The 25553-nt window shown below is 39.8% G+C and overlaps 1 protein-coding gene across 3 annotated transcripts in view; it reads left to right on the top strand.

The window, feature by feature from the left end:
- Positions 1-421: 421 nt before the first annotated feature.
- Positions 422-25553, top strand: part of LOC118385494 (erbin-like) — a 117234-nt gene continuing 92102 nt past the window's right edge. For 2 of the 3 annotated variants that reach the window (XM_035772677.2, XM_035772675.2), the window contains exons 1-2: positions 422-1083; positions 22077-22152. The gene's annotated coding sequence lies outside the window, so the exon portion shown is untranslated. The remainder of the gene's footprint in view (positions 1084-22076; positions 22153-25553) is intronic. The other variant, XM_035772679.2, reaches the window with a different exon arrangement.

The raw sequence follows: 25553 nt of genomic DNA, 5'->3' as shown, positions 1-25553 counted from the left end.
ACAGGGGATCGTTGGATAATTACTTTAATCTATTCAAATGGTATCAGCGGTTATTACATCAAAGAAGGGAGGGAAAATAACTCGATTATGATTATGCATCAGTGACACATTCCATCACTATCATCACTTTACTCTGTTTGAGTGACTGTACCCCTTTGTCATGTGCATATCACTCAATGGACCTAATGCAAGTCTTGTTCACACAAACAACAAATGTACATTGCTTTCTGTTGTAAAATAACCTTCCAAGTAATTGTGAGCAGTAAGTATCACAACAGCGGAAATATATACTGTAAAATATGTCCTAGCTACCTCTCCACAAAGCGTATTGGTGAACATAATTTACGAACGACTGATACACCCATTTCATTGGTTACATCAACATGTCCATCAGATGCAGGGTTGTCGTTGCCCCCACTGGATTTAATGACTGGGCCAACGATACAGCAGCATACACTACTGGTGTTGGCTTGACAAGTCTGTGGCCAACTCTGTGTTTCGTCGTGAATTGTAGCGTGTTCTTTTGCTACAAACAAGATGTATGTATAATTTTTTTGAATGGCAACAGGAATGGGAGATTAGGATTGAAAACATTTCGGCGCCGCGTTCTTCAGAGGAAAGGGATTCTTCTTTCGTGGTGGTGGATTTTTTTGTGTGTGTTGTTGTTGCCTGTAGCAATTTCATTGGCTGTTGTGGACATTTTGGATTCATTTTAATGTTCCTTTTTTTAATATATATATATATTTTTTTAACCCAAATATCTTATCAAATCGAATACTTGTGTGTCCCCCGTTTTATTTTAGTCATTACTTTTTGTTTATTGTCTGACACACTGGACACTGTTTTTCAGCGAGACGCAAACTCGGAATTGCTAAACAACTTTCGAGGGGATTGGTCTCTCGCGAAAGAATGCGTTTGCTAACTGGATAGCTAGCCAGTCATCTAGCTAGCTAACGCTAAGTGTACTTTGAGTGGATGCTTGAATGCGAAAACGTAGTCGGCCAGCGAATTTATACAGTTGAAAAGTTTCGTGGTTTTTAAGCAATTTCTGGACTATATTAACTAATTCGACACCATTTTACGGTAAGTGAAGTCGGTTAACGACACTTGTTATACCATAACCACTTTGTTGTAACGTGTTAGCTAGCTAGCAAACTAGCGGTTGGTGTGTGGTGTGTGTGTGTGTTCTCGCTAACTTGCACTCTTCACAGGTGGATTTCCTTACGAAAGTGTTGACAAGCTCACAATTACTTATGGAATGGCTTTGGCTAGTTAGCGATATTCTGTTATAGCAAACTAGATATGTTGTTAGTTTTACAGACTGGAATATCACAATATGACAATTACTATTGTTTTGTTTTCCTAAACTGCAACGTCAAAATCTACCGTGTACTTTCTGTGTTAACTAGGTAACCCTACTAGCTAGTAGGCGACCAACAACTCAATTAATTGCTATCTTTTTTCATGCTGGCTAACGTATTGGATAATGCAGTCGTTCCATAGGCGTGACACAGATAAAGCCACGAGTCCTCTTTATTGACAATCAGTATAATGCGGAAGGAAATAAGAGGACAAAGAACTGTAAATAACGAGATTAAATGCATGTTGTTAATCACTTCATTTGTCGAATACCTTCAGTTCATGTTTTAGGACAGATGTCTTGACCTGTACTCGACATCTTGGCATTTTCATTAGCTTTCACCTTTACTAATACGATTAGCTAGAATCCCAGGCTAACTTCGATCTGCTGGTTTTGATCATGTATTTTAATGAGGCTAATCCCACGACGGATTTATCTGATATGGTAACCTTAGTGTTAAAAATGGAGCTATCCAATGTCATTCTAGAATGATTAGCTAGCTAGACCGGAACCCTACAATGACTCTGGGATTTTAAAATGGGAGGTGAACATTTTATAAAACCCCGAAGCTGTGAATTTCTTTTTAATATGCAAACATCTATGATTTTGTATTTATCCTGGATAAGTAGGCCATTACAAGCTTTATCTGTGAGTCACCATATGCTTTGTCTATTCCAAGTAAAACCAGTCTTTAAAAAAAAAAAGACTGCTTTGTGCTGCTTTTGTGGTTAGTGAGTTTAGATAATTAGCAGGTGAAGAATCAAGCTAACAAGATAAGGTTGATTCAGGGGATTGTAGGCTCTTGGTAGGCAGGCTCATCTTCACTGGATTATCAGGATGACTACTCAGCACACACACACACTTACCCAGGCCAAACTAACACCTCAGGTTATTAGAACTGTCCAAAGGTGATCCTGTTGATTTGACATCCTGAGTCAGCCTGGTAATGGGAAAATGCAAGACAAGGCACAGTTCAGGTAACGCTGCTCAAGTCCTCTCATTAACAGGGTCTGTTTTTAACCCTTTCTCTCGAGTGCTGAAAAATGGGGCTTGGGCGGTATACCAGGGTATTTGGAAAAAGACATGGGATGGTTTCCCAAAACAGTGATTTGAGCCAGTCACGTGTTTGTTTACAAAAAGCTAAATGGGAGCTTCGTGAGCTAAGTCACTCCTGCAGCAGAACTTAAGTGAGGTGATCAATTTACACTTGAAATATACGTATGAAATTCACTACTGTTTGTCAGCTATATAGATTATAACTATTACGTTAGCTATCTAAGATGTGCCAAATAAATTCTGTCCATCTGGTTTCTGTTAGCCTGTAAGTTTTTTTAAGCTTCTTGGTAACAGCACCATTCTCTTACAGGTAGTTTAGAATTTCATAGCAATGTACAGCAGTAGACGTGAGTGAGCATATTACACACAATGGTCCTCGGCTCCCTCTCAGATTGCATTCCTGTAGAACAGCCAATTCAAATTTGGCCCATGTTGAATTATTTGTTCTTTGACTTGGCTCATTGGTAAGATTGTGCTTTTGGTTTGAGACTGACCATGGTTTTGTTGAAGTCTTGTAGGCAAAGTGTAGGCTGTAGCATTTCCTTTCCTGGTATGTTCATACCAGTTACCAATGCAAGGTTTAATAAGATAAAGTGTATGAGGGTGATTTGATTGTATAATCAGATTTGACCAACCAAGCCTTGCTATAAGGAAGTGGGCCACTTGTATTTTGGCAGTGGTGGAAAAAGTACCCAATTGTCATTCATTAGTAAAAGTAAAGATACCTTTTTTTTAATAGTCAAAAATGAAAGAGGTCAAATCATGACGTCTGTGATTTTCAGGTCAGAAAGTCTGAGCTCTGGAAAGATGCCATATTGTCTGACTTGGATTGGATGACCGTTTCGCTTTTTTTTTATTTTTTGAGTTCCCATTTGTCTTGAATGCACTGAAGTCAGATATTTCCTAGTTCCCAGTTGTTTTGAACACGGAATAAGTCTCAGCGGAGAGAGCAGCGGAGGGTTCGCCTCTCATGGTCCCTGTTCTCTCCTTCCTTTCTTCTGATGAGGCTGACCAGAGAGAGGGGACACTGTCTTCCTTATGAAAACGCAGGGCTATCGATACACTTGACTACTCATTCATTGCAGCGCGAGTGGAAGTAGGGAGAGGCATGTTTTGTAATAGTGTTGAATAAAAACAGTGACAGTGCTGAATTAAAAACTTAGACATGAACTCATTCATAAAAACAGCAGCTCTTTGCTGTATTCTTTGAGTCGCTCTCTGGTCATGGTTTTAAAAGTTATGAAATCTCACGTAGGCTGGTATCAAACTTTGCTGTGGAAGCTGTAGGCACAGTGATTTGACAGTGATTTAAGCTATCTGATTGTGCCTACTGTGTGGGCCATTCGATTTAGCCACAGATCTCCCGGTCAGGCTGTTTTTTTTTCTTTTTTTTCTCACTTTTTTTTTTCTCTCATCTTCTTTTCAGACAAATGAAATTATTCAAAATGGGAACACTGCCTACCTGATGTGCAGGGCTTTTGAATCAAGTGCGCCCACTGCCAACAGCACAGGCCTTTAATGCCTTTATCATTGGCTTTTCTTCAGAAATGTTTGGTAAACGACTAAGAATGTCTTGAAGATCGGCCGATTGGTGACCACTGCTCTAGATGATAGCCAAAGCCACATGTAGCCTAAACAAAATAATCATCTGTTCTCTCTCTCTCATTAAATTTTATTCGAATAGAACCAATACCTCCACATTGACTCAATATGGAAGTACTCTTCCCCCATCTCAACTTTTTTGTTCACCTTTTTGTTTACTTCCTGCTTAGGGATGGGAATTGCGAGGGACCTCACGATACAGTATTATTACGATACTTAGGTGCCGATATGGTATGTATTGCAATTCATGAATGTGATTTTTGTCTTTTGATATTCCAAACATATTGCTCACCATATGTCTTCTTCTGAGGGACAAGAGAGAACTTGTTTTCTCATGGCTTTGATCAGTCATGGTAATTAAAGTGCTGACGACGGATTGGCTCGAAATGTAAAAAGATGTAGAAAGGAAGGGAAAATACTGAGTTTTGGTGCAGTTAGTCAACTAGCTCAAAAATAATATTGCGATATTGTCAAAAAGATACGGTGTATCGTCAAATAATATCCCGATATGTAACTATGGATTTAAATTGTATTTCTAATTTGTATCACTATTCCTGCTTTCATGTTCCACGAGACAAGATGTCTTGTTCTGATGGTGTTGAACAAAGAGGATATGTTCCCGACACCTGGCTGACTCAGTGATTCAGCCCGTTTTGTCTCTGAAAATAAACTCGTTAGGGCCCTACCTATTAACATTGAAATGTTTCTATGATTATTTCATTTTCCACTTAGATTTTGAAGCCATAGGCAGGGCTTACATTAGGCTAATTGCTATTGTAGGTGAAAGTGTTATCTAATGCACATTTACATTAGATAATTAGGATGGTTTCCATGCATACTATATATTTTCCCTTACCCCTCATGCTCATCATGTTCCCAAAATGACACAGCAGCAGTATGTTGTGGGGATGGGGCACACAAATCCCAAATAATACATTACATTGCAAAATCGAATGCTTCTAACCGAACGAGTCACCTTGATATTTTAAAACTTATATTGATACTAACAATAAAGTGGTTCTTCAATACTTCCGCGTAATACTTGTTGGATGCGTATCTGGTGTCCAACTGATTAGTTACGTTGTGATATTTTCAGTCATCGTCAGATCTAGGAAAGAATTTTCCGAATGACTGTCAAGTGATGAACAGCAGTTGTGATAGAGCATGTGCAATAACAGTCCAAGTGCTGAAAAAAAGGTCTTTGCGAGGAATGTCCAGAATATATTGGTGTCTCATTCATTATGCCGGTGAAGATGGTTTGTGGCTGGATCCACGTTGGATATAATATCCCTAGCCAATTGTTGATAATCTGTTTTCTGCTTGATTTACAGCAGGGTCTCGTTAGATTTAACAGAGAAAGCATCAAGGTACTGATTTCATGTTTTTGTGCCTCGGATTGGACACTGCGCAATTGTGTAAAATAGACTACTGAGCAACACTCAACGCTATTCCTATGAATTATTCTGGATATAATGATTACGTGGGCTTATTCACAACATGATCTGGTAATGAAATAATAATAATATAATATATGCCATTTAGCAGACGCTTTTATCCAAAGCGACTTACAGTCATGTGTGCATACATTCTACGTACATGACATTTTGTTTTCCATGTTAGACCTGCAATTTTAAACAATACAGGGCTTGAAGTAGTTTACTGGAATGGGTCTACCTTTAAAATCAGACATTTCCTCAATGTGGTGCTTGAAAAGTCCTTGTAATTATTGTAGCCAATTTAGAAGTTCTTGCTCCACGATTAAAACAAAATATAAAAACAATTACCAGTTTTTGTGAGAGATGTGGCCGCTTTAGTTTGTTTCTCGCCGCTTTAATTGAAGGGTGTTGCGCTACTCTGTTGCGGTTAAATCACGTGTGGTTGTTATGAGGACGACAACATATGTTGGCTTCAACTTGGCTTTCTGTACATCCTTCCATTAAAAAAGGAACCTGGTTTTTGGCCACTTTCACATTATGAAAACAGTGATGGTGAGATTAATGCTATCACTATTCATGGATTTATTATGTGTGCCTGCGTTGGCCACATTGGATGCAGGCATGGCGATATTTCTGTAGCCAATGTCCTTATCATTGTTACATATTTTAGAACGTAATAATAATTTTATCAATGCATTTTTAAGGTCTAAAACATTAATTATTCTTAGTGGTAATGGCCTACTTTTAGTTTTTATGCTTTTTTTCATGCTTTTTGTGGGGATGGAGGGGTTTTATATTAGGGCCTTATGTAGAATTATATCAATTATACAATTGTATAACATGAGGTCCCTGAGAATTAAATAAAAAATAAAAAATAAGTGCTTGAAAATGTCCTTGAATTTGACTTGATCATGTATTTATGAACACGTGCTCTTTCCATGACAGATTGACCAGGTGAATCCCTTATATCACTTGTTAAATCCACTTAAATTAGTGAAGATGAAGGGACAGGTTAAATAAAGATTTTTAAGCCTTGAGAAAATGTAGATATGGATTGTGCAACTCAATATTAGGAAAGTGTTCTTAATGTTTTGTATATTCAGGCTCCGGACTATTCACTGTGTATAGGTGGAGTTATGGGTCAGTTTGCATATTACATTTTATTCCTCTAAGTACACGTGGTACTGCATGGAAAATATATATTTTTGTTTCAACCCATTTTGAACATTTTATCCCAATGTCAGCACGTTGGCCCCATTTTTATTTATAGAAAGACCCAGATATGCAATTTGTTGACACTACAACACAATAAATACTTGGATATGCATTATCCCGAATGCTAATCAATAGAAATGTATGTTAAATTCGCTGCTCTGTTTTGCTTGTTTACAGCGGGTCATTTCTCAGGGAACTGTCATAGGCACTCTCCTATTGTTACATCACCAACATTTCAAGAATAAAGTTTTATATGGGTTCTAACATGTCGGCTGTTCTAAAACCTGGCCTCACTCTCTATTTATATGGCTCTGCTCACAATGGCCACCAGTCCAACCATTATGCTATCATTGACGTGAATGGGGACGCCCACTCTATTCATTCTATTTCTATGGATGTAAGCCCATCTTTGATCATGCCAGTTCCACTGGCTCGCCTGTGCAAATAACCAGCTGTATAAGAGGATTATGTAGAGAGATTTCATGTGAAATTGACTTGAATTTGCCAAGACCTCAGATTTTCCACTAAACCCAACACACTATTCTCCAATGGAAGACGTTGTGGCTATTTTTGGCAACAAGATGTTGATATTGTCTTGCTTGATGACCAAGAACGTGTGTTGGGCCGTATTGCTCTAACCACCCATGCCTGTCACTCAATAGTTGCAAAACAACACAGAAGAATATCAAAGGGCATTTAGGATATCGGTGGAGCAATACAAAGCTAGACACTCAGAACAAGATGTTATGTCCCTGACAATGTTGTTGTAAACACACCCCATGTTTTTTCCCCTTTGCCTTGCTCAGTGTTTCTATCTCTGGACATAATTGGTTGTTGTGCCTCTATTTTAGCACTCGCTCTCTCTCAACAAATAGTTCTAGATTCATTGCTTCCTCAGCATGGCAAAAAGCTGACATGGCAACAATGATGCATAGAAGTGAAGGCCCCTCTCACCAGTCAACCTTACCGAAGTGATTTATGGCATGTTCCATGGAGCCATCTTCTGCTTCGCAATGACCTGATCCTTTCCTCCCCCTGGAAAGGAAATATCTAGACGCATCCTCCAGATCCATTACTACAGAGCAATGCGTTGGGTCTGAGTGAGTGGAATGCAATGGAATGTTTCTATTAAGATGTACGGAACCCTTTCGCTCGAGTGTTAGTGTATTCACTGGGGGGGTGTAGAACGAGCTCGATATTGGTGATTCCATCTGAAATACACTGCTAAATTATTGAATATTTTAACAACTTTACCTCACTGATTGGTAAAATGTGTTGTGATATTGACTAGAAAGACATGACTTTGCAATAAACATTTCTGAAAAATGGGGCTTGGGCGGTATATCAGGGTATTTGGAAAAAGACTGGTTGGATGGTTTCCCAAAACAGCGATTTGAGCCAGTCATGTTTGTTTACAAAAAAGCACAATGAAAAAAATGGGTGCTTCGTGAGGTAACTAATGCAGCACAACTTAAGTGAGGTGATCAATTTACACTTGTATGAAATTCACGACTGTCAGCTATATAGATTATAACTAAGTTAGCTGTCTAAGATGTGCCAAATAAATTCTGACCATCTGGTTTCTGTTGGCCTGTAAGTTTAAGCTTCTTGGTAACAGCAGCAAAGACAATCCCCTTGTGGATTAAGATCCCTGCTGCTTAATGTTTGTTTTGAGTGTGTGCTGCAAACTGTGTGTTTTTGAGATACCTGCATAAATTTATGAGCTAGGTGTTCTGTCCCAACAGTAAATGTTTACATGCGCTCATTAGCATTTACCTAGCATCCGCTATGAGAATGCCTTAGTACTTGTTAGCATTCTGTTAAGTGACATTTCTGGGACAATTTGTTACTTTTGAAAAAAAAAATGGGGCAGGATGTTTGTGAGTCACAGAGTTGGTAGGGTTTCAGAGTCAGACTTGTTGGTCAATCACTGTGGGTGGGACTTTGAGGGAAGGCGACAGATTAGACTAGTTTTTCCAACTAGATTACTCGTCTACCCTTTGAATTTGTGACAACTAAATCGAGTCTACTCTTTCAACCATTTTTAGGGGGAAGACCCCTAGACCCTTGCCATATTGTGCGTCCCCATTTTTATACAAAGTCAGACGCCCATGAATATGATTGAAAAATACAGCAGGTGTTAAACATGTGCTTTGCTACACAGAAAGCAGCAGTTGACTACGTACTCTGTCGACAATTTTAATAAAATCAGTAGGCCTATCAATATACAGTGGCAAGAAAAAGTATGTGAACCCTTTGGAATTACTTGGATTTCTGCATAAATTGGTCATAATTTGATCAGATCTTCAATTAAGTCACAACAATAGACAAAGTCTGCTTGATCTAATTAAACACACAAAGTATATCTCTTCATCGTATGTGAACCCTTGGATTTAGTAACTGGTTGACCCTCTGTTTGCAGCAATAACCTCTACCAAATGTTTTCTGTAGTTGCGAATCAGACCTGCACGATGGTCAGGAGGAATTTTGAACCATTCCTCTTTACAAAACTGTTTAATTTCAGCAATATTCTTGGAATGTATGGTGTGAACCACTCTCGGGTTCATGCCACAGCATCTCAATCGGGTTGAGGTCAAGACTCTTATGTTAAAGCCATTTTGTTGTTGATTTACTTCTGCGTTTTGGGTCATCCTGTTACATCACCCAACTTCAGTTGAGCTTCAATTTGCAGACAGACAGCCTTACATTCTCTTTCAAAATGTCTTGATAAACATGGGAATCTTTTTTTTCTGTCTGATGGCAAGCTGTCCAGGCCCTGAGGCAGCAAAGCAGCCCAAACCATGATGCTTCCTCCAGCATACTTTACAGTTAGTCTGTCCACAGAATATTTTGCCATTAGCGCTGTGGAACATCCAGGTGCTCTTTTGCGAAATTCAAACATGCAGCAATGTCTTTTATTTTTTTTTGGACTGTAGTGTCCTCCTATGAACATCATTCTTGTTTAGTTTTTAGGTATTGTAGACTCGTCAACAGAGAAGTTAGCATGTTCCAGAGATTTCTGTAAGTCTTTAGCTGATACTAGGATTATTTTTAACCTCATTGAGCATTCCTGTGCTGTGCTCTTGCAGTCATCCTTGCACAACATTGCCACTCCTAGGGAGAGTAGCAACAGTGCTGAACTTTCTCAATTTATAGACAATTTGTCTTACTGTGGACTGATGAACATCAAGGCTTTTAGAGATACTTTTGTAACCCTTGCCAGCTTTATGCAAGTCAACAATTCTTAATCTTAGGTCTTCTGAGATCTCTTGTTTGAGGCATGGTTCACATCAGTCAATGCCTTTTGTGAATGGCATACTCAAAATTTGTGAGAATTTTTTTTTTTTTACGGGGCAGGGCAGCTCTAACCAACATCTTGAATCTCGTCTCATAGATTCGACTTCTGGTTAGCTGACTCCAATTAGCTAAGTCATTAGCCTAGGAGTTCACATACTTTTTCCAACCTATACTGTGAATGTTTAAATGATGTATTCAATAGAGACACATACAACTTGTTTTATTAGTTTAAGCACACTGTGTTTGTCTATTGCTGTGCGTTAGTGGAAGTTCTGATCACATTTTGACCAATTTATGCAGAAATCCAGATAATTCCAAAGGGTTCACATGCAAGAAAAAGTAACTGTACCATAAAGTATTATGACAATTGCATTTATAACCTTCAACCTGTTCTTTTATCATATTTTGGACCAGAATGCGGCTCTCCACTACCTATCGTTCTTGCAGTGAGGATTCAACATCTTCCTTTTTGAATTTTTATTTGGCTAAGGTTTATGTTAACTTCAACTGTTGGTGTTCATTTTGTCCAGGTGGGAAAGGGCGGTATGGAGTGCAATGGAAATTGCATCATCTTGGATCTCTTGGGGGGGGTATGCAAATTGGAGTTAGTCTAGGGTTTCTGGGATAATGGTGTTGTGAGCCATGACCAGCCTTTTTTAAAGCACTTCATGGCTACAGATGTTCGTGCTACGGGTTGACATTATTACGCATATTCATTGTTAATGATGGAAATTAAGATATTCAACCATCTGGGTGTAGTGTTTTAATCGCTACTGATTCTGGCTTCTAAACTTGAAATCCTTGTTCAAGGGGACTGAGGGAGAGAAGGGAATGCAGGATGTTTCCATTCTGCCCAAACATGTTATTATTTGACATCAGGTTTCCTATGGAAAGGAGAAGGTCCACAGTCTGGTACAAGTCAACAGGACAGCCATGAGTTTGGGAGGAGTGATGAATTTGGGCCGAGGTCAGATGAAGTGAGAAAGAACATGCATCACTGAAGTCCTGTCTAGCATCAGAGATGTATTGGCTGTCCAGATGTGTAAGGAGACTCTGCATATGAAGAAGGTTTTTTAAATAACTGCTTGTGCGCATATGTCTTTCTGTTCAGCTGTCTGTTTGAGCTTTTTCTAGTTGTCTGTTAGTTTTTAACTCTGTTTTATTTATAACCTAACACTATAAAGCAAATTGAGGTGAGAGCATTGGAAAGGCTTCTAGTGGTTGATCTGTTTCTATTCTGTGGGTGGCACTGTGTGCTCTTTTTGAAGGATGTGTCCTGGCCTTTCAATGGGGGAGGGGGGCGGTGGTAGAATGCCGGTCACTGGGAGGACGTCCCATCTTGGGATGGCAAGGGGCTTTAGCGGGTAACAATTGGAGTGTTACTTAGTAGCAATGCTAATATGGTACAGCTTTATGGACACTCAATCACTACAGTGTGGTACTTTTTAATGGTACATTTACAAACATATATTATGATTTCTTTTTTTTGAAACTTGTGGTAATTGGTGAAATAAGTACAGCCAGTTGTAATTGCTTAAGAGATAGTAGGAAAAGACTAACAATATTTACCTGGCTTAAAGAAGTAATATAGGTGTTAGTCTTTTTTTATTGTTTACAGGAAACTCATTCAACAATTTTAGATGAAGTTGTGTGGAAAAGGACTAGGGGGTGAAATACTTCTCCCATGGGCAAATAAACTCTAAAGGGGTGATGTTCATTAACAGTAATTTTGATTAGAATGTGCGAATTCTCGAAACAGATCCGACTGGTTGATGGATTACTTTAAATATATTATTGGGCCATAAACGGATATGGTTCATTAACCTTTACGGACAAAATAATGATGAGCCATGTTTCTTTGAAAAGTTCTACACTATCGTTCAAGAGTTTGTGGTCACTTAGAAATGTCTTGTTAATGAAAGAAAAAACACTTTTTTGTTGTCCATTTTTAAAATAACATCAAATTGATCAGAAATAGTGTAGACATTGTCAATGTTAATTTTGTAAATGACTATTGTAGCTGGAAACGGCAGATTTTTCATTTTTTTTTGTGGAAGAAGCCCATTCTCAGCAACCATCAATACTGTGTTCCAATGACACTTTGTGTTAGCTAAACCAAGTTTATCAGTTTAAAAGGCTAATTGATCATTAGAAACCCTTTTGCAATTATGTTAGCATGACAGTTTTCAGCTGTGCTATTTAAAGAAGCAATAAATCTGGTCTTCAGACTAGTTGAGTATCTGGCACATCAGCATTTGTAGGTTTGATTTACAGGCTCAAAATGGCAAGAAACAAAGGACTTTCTTCTGAAACTTGTCAGTTTATTCTTGTTCTGAGAAATGAAGAACAGCGCAAACTGGCTCTAACCAGAATAGATAGAGGAGTGGGAGGCCCCGGTGCACAACTGAGCAAGAGGACAAGTACATTAGTGTCTAGTTTGAGAAACCGACGCCTCACAAGTCCTCAACTGGCAGCTTCATTAAATAGTACCCGCAAAACACCAGTCTCAACGTCAACAGTGAAGAGGCGACTCCGGGATGCTGGCCTTACAGAGGAGGAACTTCTTGATGCAGTTAAAGCCGTTATGTCTGGGAAAACAGGGCTCGATGGCATACCAGTGGAGGTATATCGAACTTTTTTTAATATACTCAGTGGACCGTTAATAGCACGTTTTAACCACTCCTATGTAAATGGTAGATTATCGGACACTCAACAAGGTCTGATTTCATTATTACTGAAACAGGATTCAAGTGGTAAATATAAAGATCCAGTCCATTTATAAAAGAATACTAGAAACAATAGAACACTATGCAAAATCTAGGAAACTAGGCCTGCTATTCATTGCTGGCGTTGAAAAGGCTTTTGATAAAGTACGACTGGAGTTTATATATATAAAAGCCTGGAACATTTCAATTTTGGAGAATCTCTTTATAAAATGGGTTACAGTCATGTATGGTAACCCTAGGTGTAAAATAGTAAATAATATCTACTCAAAGTTTTAAACTGTTGAAGTTAAACAAGGTTGTCCATTATCGGCGTATCTATTTATTATGGCCATCGAAATGTTAGCTATTAAAATCGTATCCAACAATAATATCAAGGGGCTAGAAATCCAGGTCTTAAGGTGTCATTGTACGCTGATGTTTCATGTTTTCTTTTAAATCCACAATTTGTACCCCTCCACAGCCTCATAGAGGATCTAGATACTTTTTCTAACATCTCTAGATTATAACCAAATTATAATAAATGTACTATATTGCGTATTGGATCACAAAAAAATACAACCTTTACATTACTGTGCAGTTTACCAATAAAATGTTCTGATGGTGATGTGGACATTCTGTATACATATCACAAAATAAATTAATGATCTCACTCCAATATATTTGAATAGAAAGTTAGCAAAAATAGATAAGATCTTGCTACCATGGAAAGTAAAATACCTGTTTATTTTTGGAAAAATCACCCTTATTTTAGTCCTATCCCATTTTACATATTTTCCTACACCAAGCAAACAGTTATTTAAATTATATGAGCAAAACATATTTCATTTTATTTGCAATGGCAAGCCAGATCAAATTAAACGGGCCGATTTTTATAATTAATATGAATTTGGAAATTATTAAATATTAAAGCATTAGACCTCTCACTTAAATCTGAACTGGTTCTCTAGAAAATGAATAAGAATGTCTCACCCCATGTTCAAGAATGGACTTTTCCACTTTATTCAGATTACACTTTCAGGAAGGAAATCATCTCCCAAATATCGCTTAAAAAAAATAAACGAGCCATAGAAAGTTAGTTGCAATGTCAATTTAATCCACCAAGAAAAAAAACAGATCAAATATTGTGGTTAAACTCAAATATACCAATGGGTAAAAATATTTTTTATAAAAATGTATCTTTGGAAAGGGTAGCCTAGTGCAGGGTAGCCTAGTGGTTAGAGCATTGGACTAGTAACCGAAAGGTTGCAAGTTCAAATCCCCGAGCTGACAAGGTACAAAATCTGTCATTCTGCCCCTGAACAGGCAGTTAACCCACTGTTCCCAGGCCGTCATTGAAAATAAGAATTTGTTCTTAACTGACTTGCCTAGTAAAATAAAATAAATATCATAAATAGGACTGGTGGAGTTAGGTCACACGTGCAGCAAACAGAAATATATGGGAATGTCTGCTTAACTGAAAATTACAACCAACTAATTGCAGCATTACTGCAAAAATGGAAGTATTGCGTATGTGTTATTTAATAATTTTGATGTCTTCACTATTATTCTACAATGTGGAAATAGTACAAATATAGAAAAACCATTGAATGAGTAGCTGTCCAAACTTTTGACTGGTACTGTATAACAAAAAAAATCTATAACATTTTAAATATAAACTCAACCAACATATCAAGTGTTCGTCCCATGTTTCATGAGCTGAAATAAAAGATCCCAGAAATGATCCATACTCACAAAAACCTTATTTCCCTCAACTTTTGTGTTCACAAATTTACATTTTGATTCAGTGTATCTATCACCCATTTATCTGCTGCCTGTGACAGCAGCTTTGGAACCGTTGGATTTTTCTATCTGTGTTCCTTAAGAATAAGCGAGAGTCTGCTCTCTCTCCCACACTCCCTCTCTTTAATCTGAATCACTTTAGAAATGACATTGAAACCCCATTCATCATCTATAGGGAGTAGGGTCTGGCCTTTTTGACTGCTAATGTATAAATGTCCCCCCTGTAGCACATCAGTGACTGTTCCCCTGCGGCTCCTCTCTAGAAATGGGGCCTAATTTCAGTCATTTTGGCTTTGACATTGTCAAGTTCACTGTCCACCCCTTTCACTGATTCCCCTTACATCTGCCCTTTGTTCAACTCATCAACAGCCAGTTAACTGACATTTCTCAAACTGGAAGTCATCAGGAGGCCCAAGAGAATGCTTTTATCTCTTATGTTCACTGGGTTGTGTGGCTTTGTCAACAAAACCAATACATATGCATAGTGTGACACCATGACAGTTACTTTTTGCTCCCGGTCTCGGTGGGCTGCAGTGTCCGTGGGGGATTTTTGTCCCAGCACTAGGTCTCAACAATTAGTTGAGTAGTAAAAACAGGTGGTATAGGCTAGCGCTAAGCTCGACGTGGACAAACGCCTGCATGCACTCACAGGGTTGAGAGTAGAGATGCACTATATATAGGTGAACATACCATAATTGCTAGAAAATGCCAACATCGGTATCGGCCGACGTCTAGTTTAACGCCCGATGTGCAAAACCGATGTCAAAGCCGACATGCGCACCTATATAACGTAGGTACATTACGTAATGACGCCACGTAAAATGTTATGCTATACGTGCAACACAGCATTCCTAAACTAGCCCACGATGTATGCTGTGTGGATCGAGCAGTCAACAAGTCAAGCAGTCATTTGAAAGAGTAACATTTTAGTGAGACAATTCCAAAGGCAAAATCCATTAAATCCAAGATAATGGGATTCATTGTCCTTGACAATCAACCGTTCTCTGTCGTGGGTGATGAGGGCTTTCGCCGCCTGGTCGAGCACTGGTACACACTAACAAGTACACTATTTAGTCCGATGTTGCCCTAACAGAGTTGCACAGTAATAGAGTCACTGCTATTAGCTTAACGACATGCATTCTATGGAACCCCGTTTGGGTCTTTGCGTGTCGAAAAAGATGCAGTAGCACTGTCAAAGCTACAAAAAAGTCTGCAAGCACCCGCCACGAACGATGTGACTACAATTTCCGAGTTGGTAATAAAGCATCTTTTGTTTGACCACAACTTCTGGGGTAGCTAGCACCAATACAACCAGCCTGAAAACAATGACCAGTAGATTCGGCAGTCATTTCATTATTCTTAGCTATGAACTAGGAATCCTTGTAAGTATTAGCTAGGTTGCCACTTGTTGTTCGCCTATTGAAATTGAACTTCAGTTCATGAAAATAAATAGCGAGCCAGGTACTTAACCTTTTGCGTCGAGCAATCCTGTATCCGGGAGCGTAATTATAGCCTCAAGCTCATTACCATAACGCAACTTTAACTATTCATGAAAATCGCAAATGAAATGAAATAAATATGTTGGCTCACAAGCTTAGCCTTTTGTTAACAACACTGTCATCTCAGATTTTCAAAATGTGCTTTTCAACCATAGCTACACAAGCATTTGTGTAAGAGTATTGATAGCTAGCATAGCATTAAGCCTAGCATTCAGCAGGCAACATTTTCACAAAAACAAGAAAAGCATTCAAATAAAATCATTTACCTTTGAAGGACTTCGGATGTTTTCAATGAGGAGACTCTCAGTTAGATAGCAAATGTTCAGTTTTTCCAAAAAGATTATTTATGTAGGAGAAATCGCTCCGTTTTGTTCATCACGTTTGGCTAAGAAAAAACCCTGAAAATTCAGTCATTACAACGCCAAACTTTTTTCCAAATTAACTCCATAATATCGACAGAAACATGGCAAACGTTGTTTAGAATCAATCCTCAAGGTGTTTTTCACATATCTATTCGATGATAAATCATTCGTGGCAGTTGGGTTTCTCCTCTGAAGCAAATGGTAAAATGCACGCAGCTGGAGATTGCGCAATAATTGCAACGGAGGACACCAAGCGGGGCACCTGGTAAATGTAGTCTCTTATGGTCAATCTTCCAATGATATGCCTACAAATACGTCACAATGCTGCAGACACCTTGGGGAAACGACATAAAGTGTAGGCTCATTTCTTGTGCATTCGCAGCCATATAAGGAGACATTGGAACAAAGCGCATTCAAAATCTGGGGCATTTCCTATTTGAAATTTCATCTTGATTTCCCTGTAGCATCAGTTCTGTGGCACTCACAGATAATATCTATGCAGATTTGGAAACGTCAGTGTTTTCTTTCCAAAGCTGTCAATTATATGCATAGTCGAGCATCTTTTCGTGACAAAATATCTTGTTTAAAACGGGAACGTTTTTTTTATCCAAAAATTAAAAGAGCGCCCCCTATATCGAAGACGTTAACCCTGTTTCTCAAAGCTAACGTTATAAACCGCCAGCTAGGGTCATCTGGCTAGTGAGGCTCGACCGGACGGGTTATCTGTTGTGAAGCAACAATAAGGATTAGGCACAATAGTGGAATTTGTTGTTTGCCTTCAAAATATATATATTTTTTGACACGTAAAGACCCAAACGGCGTTCTTTCAAAATCCTGGTTGCGTGTGAAACGACTGAAGAAATGAACAACGAAACAGCACAGCAAGTAAGTGAAAGAAATAGGTTTGATAATGTTTTACTGGTAATGGGGACATACGTAAATGCCAACAAAATCATTTTTTGGTGTGTGTAACCTTTTTATATAACTAGGCAAGTCGCTTAAGAACAAATTCTTATTTACAATGACAGCCTACCCCGGCCAAACCCGGACGACGCTGGGCAGATTGTGCGCTACCCTATGGGACTCCCAATCACGGCCAGATGTGATAGAGCCTGGATTCGAACCAGGGACTGTCGTGACGCCTCTTGCACGGAGATGCATTTTCTTAGACCGCTGTGTCCGTGTGTGTTAACTATTTAACTGTACTAGAATGCTTAAAAGGCCACTAAAATGTTTATCTGTTAACGGTATCGTTTTTAACATTTTTTTGCAAGGAACATATTGAGTATCGGCCAAAAATGGTCATATCAGTGCATCACTAGTTGAGAGTACACTCTGCACTGAGTAAACAAATGTCCTTTAAGGTGTTCAGCCTATTAAACTCCAAGTCGATTTGAAGTACATACTGTAGGCCTACTGCTATTGTCCCTGAGTCAAGAGAATGGCATTTGGCCAGTTTCACTTGATGGCTGGCTGGTGTGAATGGAAACCTCATAGCTCCAGCTCCCTAACTTAACTCCCACCCCATGCAGGAGCAAAGGGTGTCTTAAAACCAGGGCAGTTATTCACTGGAGTTTGTGGAATGCGATTTTCTCATTGCTGTGGGCGGGTGGTTGTGTTCGGGTTGCCGAAGGAGGAAAGAGCAATCAACATTTTAAAAAGGTTTTCATTTTGTGTGCCAAGTCAGCAGGGATGGAAACGGTTGTTGGGTTAGTGAGGATAGAGCCTTGTTCTCTGTAGGACTCAAGACACATGATGGTGTTACACACCAGTCGCTCCGCTCAGACCCAATGGAAACCCTGGGTCAGACCAGGACAGCTCATCTACAGACATTGACCCCTATGTTGCTGAGGAGACTGGGTTGTTTGATTTAAATGGCCAACAGCAGGATTCTATACAGTAAAAAACTGTACATTTATTGATAGGCTTATGTCTGAGCAGATAAGTGAAAAGCGGACGATTTAGCACTATAGTGTTCTCAGAAATATTGTTGCTAAGGTTAAATGGCGGCCCATTTTTTTGCAATTCTGGGCTTCCTTTGGGTGTGCTTTACCGTAAGTGTCTTTTGTAAGACATTTCAGAGAGTGATGCTGGGACAAATGGAGAAGAGTGTTTGATTTGTTTGTATACAGAAATGAGCCATTGAGGCATTGAGAGATTTGTTTGCGTCTGTTTGTAGAAGATAATGATGTGTGTTAGAGGGGTGAAAGCCTTGGTAGCTGTACACAAGTTGTTGTTGAAAGAGGCAACACAAAATCCCCTTCACTTGGCTGTGTTGGGTTAAATGAACCATTATCTCACAGATGACGGTGTCAGAACTAACCATTAGATTGATGTGATGACTCCTAGTTCCATTCCTCCTCTTATCATCTCACTCCTTTCTGAATCTGTGCATGATCTCATTTTCAATAGACTTGTGTGCAATGATGTTGAATTCAGCGTCTTGTGCTGAATATTCTGTTTGATGTGCTGGTTGTTTGTTTGCCATCGCTCGCCACACCATCCGATTATGCCTCAATGCGTATTTTGAAAAGTAGCCAGTAGCCCGTTTAATATCAGCCAAAAACCCATTCTTGGTAGGCGATTCGCAAGATTTTGTTGACTTTATAATATAACCCTAATATTTGTTGGGAGGTGTCAGTTTGTGAAACATTTGACATGCCAGTCTGTCAAATTGAACTCACATCTGTGCACTATGCCTCTCCCTACTAATTTGCCTGCCTCTGTGACCCACTTTAGAGAACATCTGTCTCACTCACTCCCTCTCTCCCTTCCTCCCCTTTTCACTACTACTGCATGGCAGTTACATATTCACAAACCCACATCCTTATTTTATATGGAGTGCCTACACAGAGAGTCTAGGAGCATATTTATGCATAAGCACACCACAATATTACATGTAGCCGAAACACGTGCCAGGAATGACACAGACAGGCCTATGCGGTACACACTGCGTCCATTGTAATGGTTGGCTATCTCCTGCTCTGCCCCTCACCACACTGTGTCCTCCACTGCTCCAGTCTTTCTAATGATCTGCCCTGTGTATGTGATGGTGTCTGCTAGGTGCAGGTCAGGCAGACAGGCTCTTATTCACTTCACAGCACACCAGAGGGAGAGTACTCCAGTAACCCCATTGTACTTGTGAGTGTGCACCTACGAGTGGTGCATACGTGAGTTCTTGTGTTTTTGCATATATATGCACTGTGTGTGTATTCTGTAGGCCTATAAATGGATGCTGCGTGTGTGTGGCCACAGTAAATCCTTAATACATGACGGACATAAAGGCTCTCCGCAGGAAGTGGAGCAGAATGTAATAAGTGGCGATGATGCAGCCCAATAGTGTGCTCAGCTGACTGTGAGAGTCAGGGCCTGTGTGCAATTAAAACCCCTCGCATACATACACACACTGCGTTGGGCTGCACTGTAGGTCCATTGTGCTGTATCGGCACAGGGACAGTCGGGGGGTGGGGATGAGCCAAGGGCTGATTTGGGTTTGTGTCAGATCAGCTGGCAAGGCCACGGGCCGCAATGACATGAACAGGCAGACAATACTGGCCTGATGTAGGGCATGCTACGCTGGGCCAAGAGGAATGATCATTATCATCCCAGGGTTTTTTCTGCATCAAAAAGGGGCTTAGGGAGTGGGCGTAGGAGGGGGTGTGGCAATGGGTGCGGTCGGTCCTTTGGCACACCTGTATTTTAGCGAACATTTTAAAGCCCCCCATTTTTTGTTGTGCCAATTTCCTTAAATTCTACAGACTTATCCATGTAGCTGAGAAAATTGAGCAGTTTTAAAGCTAATTTTCTGCAACTCAATGCATTTTGCAATGGCTTAATGCTGTTATGTTTCTAAAAATCAATTCTGCTAAATTGTTATGGGAATTTTTCAATTCTTTATTTTGGTGATTGTTAGTTCTTAACGATTATATTATTTACAAATATCTAGGTCCACTATATCTTCTACATACTTAATATCTGCTTTAAGTTTACACTGAAAGGGTTTTTCCACCCCCCAAAATATATACTTTCAATGGCAGAAATATCCCTGTGTACTGTTGAGCCTCATCCTGTGTGGATGTTCTACACTGTGTAGTGTCTATCCACAGTACGGGCCTAACTGGCTACACTCTAGTCTACACTAGGCTGTGTATTTTAATGCTACTTTATTCCTGTGGCTTTCCAAGAGGTGTTTGGATATATTTTCATAATGTAGTTTAGGATAAAGCATCCTTTAGCCCCAATCTTGACAAAACATACAGCTAATCTAGCAATGTTTTTTGAGATGACAAACAACATATGTAGCCTAAAAAAAGCCTAGTTTTTCTACCATAATGGAATAGGATAGTATAATTAATTTGCCCACAACAACAGTGGAGGATTATCATACTGCAATATGCTTTATTCAGAATAAAAGAACTAGAGGTTCTTTGTCAAACAGGATATATTTCTTTGCGACAAGTTAAAATAATGCCGCAATCCAGTTGTTTGCCTACGATGTCATGCATATTTCTCGTCCCGCTCCCTGCCTTAGTCATAATAATAGAGCTATTGTCATCCATCTGACGTCTCACAAATGTTTCATTCATCAATACTCTATTCAGGCATGTCCTTACAACAATACAATAATGGGCTAGTTACATTTCTATTTAGCTTGCATGCATTAAAGATAGCTTATTAGGTTACATTGACTATTGAATCAAATTGTAAACACAGCTTACCTTTCTGTTTTATAAATGTAATTGTTACCCAAGATATAGGTTATTTTGTATGTTTTAAGTTTATTGTAGAATTTCAATATATGGGGGGGGGGTCACAAAAGTCAATATGCAAATGACACCAAATGAAATGTAGACCTATGCACTGCCTCAGAGCTTTCAGTTAAGAACAAATTCTTATTTACAATGACGGCCTACCAGGGAACAGTGGGTTAACTGCCTTGTTCAGGGGCAGAACGACACATTTTTACCTTGTCAGCTCGGGGATTTGATCCAGCAACCTTTCGGTTACTGGCCCAACGTTCTAACCACCAGGCTACCTGCCGCCCCAGCAACAGAGTGGGGGATGGTGAAATCAGAGTGGGGGATGGTGAAATCAGAGTGGGGGATGGTGAAATCAGAGTGGGGGATGGTGAAATCCTGGACACCTAGTGTTACTATGAGCTCTTTTTCAAAAGCCTTACATCAGACTCCCTTATCTTTCTCCATATTGGTTTAAGTAGATAAAGATAACTTGGCTCAGATAATCCTGCCTAATCAGAGTTTTTTTTCTGCATAGAAAAAACAACTCAATTGTAAACTTCAATGACTAAAACCAGATATGTAGAAAAGATAATGGACCTATATATTTTTATGAGACCATCTTTGAGAACTAGCAATCCCTAAAAGAAAAGCTAGACAGCCAGGGAGAATCAAAAATTCATGGCATGGGGCCCCCGTTGATTTTGTTTTAATGTTTGAGTCACTCAGATAGCATAAACTGTAGAATTGCAGGGAATGAGCTTTAAAACGGTACATTTTTCTCTCCACTGCATGACAAACTGTGTAGAATTGCATGAAAGTCGCTTTAAAAAAGCAACATTTTGTCACTATGGCCAACAGGGGGGCCTCAAAAATGTAAAAACCCTACTAATAAGATATGGGTAATGGGCCAATAACAGGTCATTTAGTCTTAACGCTTAAATTGACAAGATTAACTGTAAGTGCATCTCTACTTAACACAGCGAATCTGCTTATTCCCTTCTCCAGATAAGCACCTGTGCTGCTGTTGGGTCTCTCACTTGCCATCAGCTGGGATCCAGGGGCCTAGGTCATAAATGACAAGGTAAGAAAAGCATTGCAGTGTAGACCGCCCATGTTTATATTTTCCTGTTTACAATAGTCAACATTCCCGATTTGCTGGTTAAAGCCATGTGTGGCTACGATAAGTCATACAGAGATGATAAGCAACCTACTGGGCTTGACCTTGATCTGTGCTCTGTACAACATGGCTCTGGATAACATCGTGACTCTGAACAATGGTGGCATTGTATGATAAAGAAGCGTTTTTTGGACATTTGTTATCTAAGTGCCTACCTTTCCCAGATCCTTCCTGTAACAATGCAATCCAGGGATTCTCTATAGCCTAGTCTGCATAGCTAGGGCCTCATAAAATCAGTGTTAACAGAATCCAGACATTAAAACAGAATTCAACAATATTTAAGTATTTGTTGAACTTGGTAGGAAATCTGTTGTATTGAAGTTATTAGGAAATGAATTCATTTTCTAAATATACCAGTGCGGTGTCGATGTGCAGGGGTATGAGGTAATTGACGTAGCCATGTACATATATGTAGGGTTAGTGTGTGTGTGTGTTTTTATATTTGTATTTTTTATATATACAGTTCTGGGGTCAGTGCAAATACCATATTTACAATGTGCAAGGATACTGGAGTGGTAGAGGTAGATAAATATATACCCTACTTTAATCAACCAGTCCATTTTGAATTTGTGATACACAGTGGGGCAAAAAAGTATTTAGTCAGACACCAATTGTGCAAGTTCTCCCACTTAAAAAGATGAGAGGCCTGTAATTTTCATCATAGGTACAACTATAACAGACAAAATGAGAAAAAAAATCCAGAAAATCACATTGTAGGATTTTTAATGAATTTATTTGCAAATTATGGTGGAAAATACGTATTTGGTCAATAACAAAAGTTTATCCCAATACTTTGTTATATACCCTTTGTTGGCAATGACAGAGGTCAAATGTTTTCTGTAAGTCTTCACAAGGTTTTCACATACTGTTGATGGTATTTTGGCCCATTACTCCATGCAGATCTCCTCTAGAGCAGTGATGTTTTGGGGCTGTTGCTGAGCAACACGGACTTTCAACTCCCTCCAAAGATTTTCTATGGGGTTGAGATCTGGAGACTCCAGGACCTCGAAATGCTTCTTACGAAGCCACTTCTTCGTTGCCCGGGCGGTGTGTTTGGAATCATTGTCATGCTGAAAAGACCCAGTCACATTTCATCTTCAATGCACTTGCTGATGGAAGGAGGTTTTCACTCAAAATCTCACGATACATGGCCCCATTCATTCTTTCCTTTACACGGATCAGTCATCCTGGTCCCTTTGCAGAAAAACAGCCCCAAAGCATGATGTTTCCACCCTCATGCTTCACAGTAGGTATGGTGTTCTTTGGATGCAACTCAGCATTCTTTGTCCTCCAAACACGACGAGTAGAGTTTCTACCAAAAAGTTATATTTTGGTTTCGTCTGACCATATGACATTCTCCCAATCTTCTTCTGGATCATCCAAATGCTCTCTAGCAAACTTCATACGGGCCTGGACATGTACTGGCTTAAGCAGGGGGACACGTCTGGCACTGCAGGATTTGAGTCCCTGGCGGCGTAGTGTGTTACTGAAGGTAGGCTTTGTTACTTTGGTCCCAGCTTTCTGCAGGTCATACACTAGGTCCCCCCGTGTGGTATCTGGGATTTTTGCTCACCGTTCTTGTGATCATTTTGACCCCACCGTGCGAGATCTTGCGTGGAGCCCCAGATCGAGGGAGATTATCAGTCGTCTTGTATGTCTTCCATTTCCTAATAATTGCTCCCACAGTTGATTTCTTCAAACCAAGCTGCTTATCTATTGCAGATTCAGTCTTCCCAGCCTGGTGCAGGTCTACAATTTTGTTTCTGGTGTCTTTTGACAGTTCTTTGGTCTTGGCCATAGTGGAGTTTGGAGTGTTACTGTTTGAGGTTGTGGACAGGTGTCTTTTATACTGATAACAAGTTCAAACAGGTGCCAGTAATACAGGTAACGAGTGGAGGACAGAGGAGCCTCATAAAGAAGAAGTTACAGGTCTGTGAAAGCCAGAAATCTTGCTTGTTTGTAGGTGACCAAATACTTATTTTCCACCATAATTTTCAAATAAATTCATTAAAAATCCTACAATGTGATTTTCTGGATTTTTTTCTCATTTTGTCTGTTATAGTTGAAGTGTACCTTGAGGTTAATCCTATGATGAAAATTACAGGCCTCTCATCTTTTTAAGTGGGAGAACTTGCACAATTGGTGGCTGACTAACTACTTTTTTGCCCCACTGTAGCTGTTGTGATTTGGCAAGCAATGTAGCTTGTCTACATTTTTTGTGTATCCCTTCATTTGGTCGCCCCTTCATTTCAGTTTAGGTCACCTAACAGTACGAACTCTGAAGATAGATGGGGGGCGACCAATTCACATATGGTGTCCAGGGCACAGCTGGGGGCTGAGGGGGGTCTATAACAAGTGGCAACGGTGAGAGACTTGTTTCTGGAAAGGTGGATTTTTAAAAGTAGAAGCTTGAATTATTTGGAAACAGACCTGGATAGTATGACAGAACTCTGCAGACTATCTCTGCAGTAGATTGCAACTCCGCCCCCTTTGGTAATGCTGTCTTGTTAGAACATTTTATAGTTAGGGATGGAAACTTCAGGGTTTTTGGTGGCCTTCCTAACCTAGGATTCAGACATGGCTAGGACATCCGGGTTGGCAGAGTGTGCTAAAGCAGTGAATAAAACAAACTTCTAATGTTAACATGCACGAAACCAATGCTTTTACGGTTACAGAAGTCAACAAATGAGAGCGCCTGTGGAACGGGAGTAATGCTGGGGGCTGCAGGGCCAGGGTTAACCTCTAAATCAGCAGAGGAACAAAGGAGGAGTAGGATAAGTGTACGGCTCAAGGCTAAAAGAACTGGTCGTCTAGTACGTTCGGAACAGAGAGGAAAAGGAGCAGATTTCTTGGCGCGGAACAATAGATTCAAGGCATAGTGTACAAACAAGCGTATGGTAGGATGTGAGTAGAGTGGAGGTAAGCCTAGGCATTTAGTGACGGAGAGAGGTTTTTGTTCTCTAGAGTTACCATTTAAGCCAGGTGAGGTCACTGCATGTGTAGGGGGTGGAACAAAACGGCTAGCTAAGGCATATTGAGCAGGGCTGGAGGCTCTACAGTGAAATAAGACAATCACTAACCAAAACAGCAATAGACAAGGCATATTGACATTCGGGAGAGGCATGTGTAGCCGAGTGATCATATGGTCCAGTGAGTTGCTAGCAGATGGGCCTCAGGGACGTCGCAACGGGAGAGCCTGTTGAAACTCCCTTGGACGGTTACTTCGGCAGACCAGTAGTGATTGATTGGCGAGGCTCCGTGTCGGCAGCAAAGGGTCCAGGCTGATTGTCAAGAGGTATTGAAGC

This window comes from Oncorhynchus keta, chromosome 6 (genome assembly GCF_023373465.1).
Source record: "Oncorhynchus keta strain PuntledgeMale-10-30-2019 chromosome 6, Oket_V2, whole genome shotgun sequence".
Lineage (NCBI taxonomy): Eukaryota > Metazoa > Chordata > Actinopteri > Salmoniformes > Salmonidae > Oncorhynchus > Oncorhynchus keta.
Note: the sequence above shows the minus strand (reverse complement) of the source record. Positions and strands in the feature narration are given on the sequence as shown.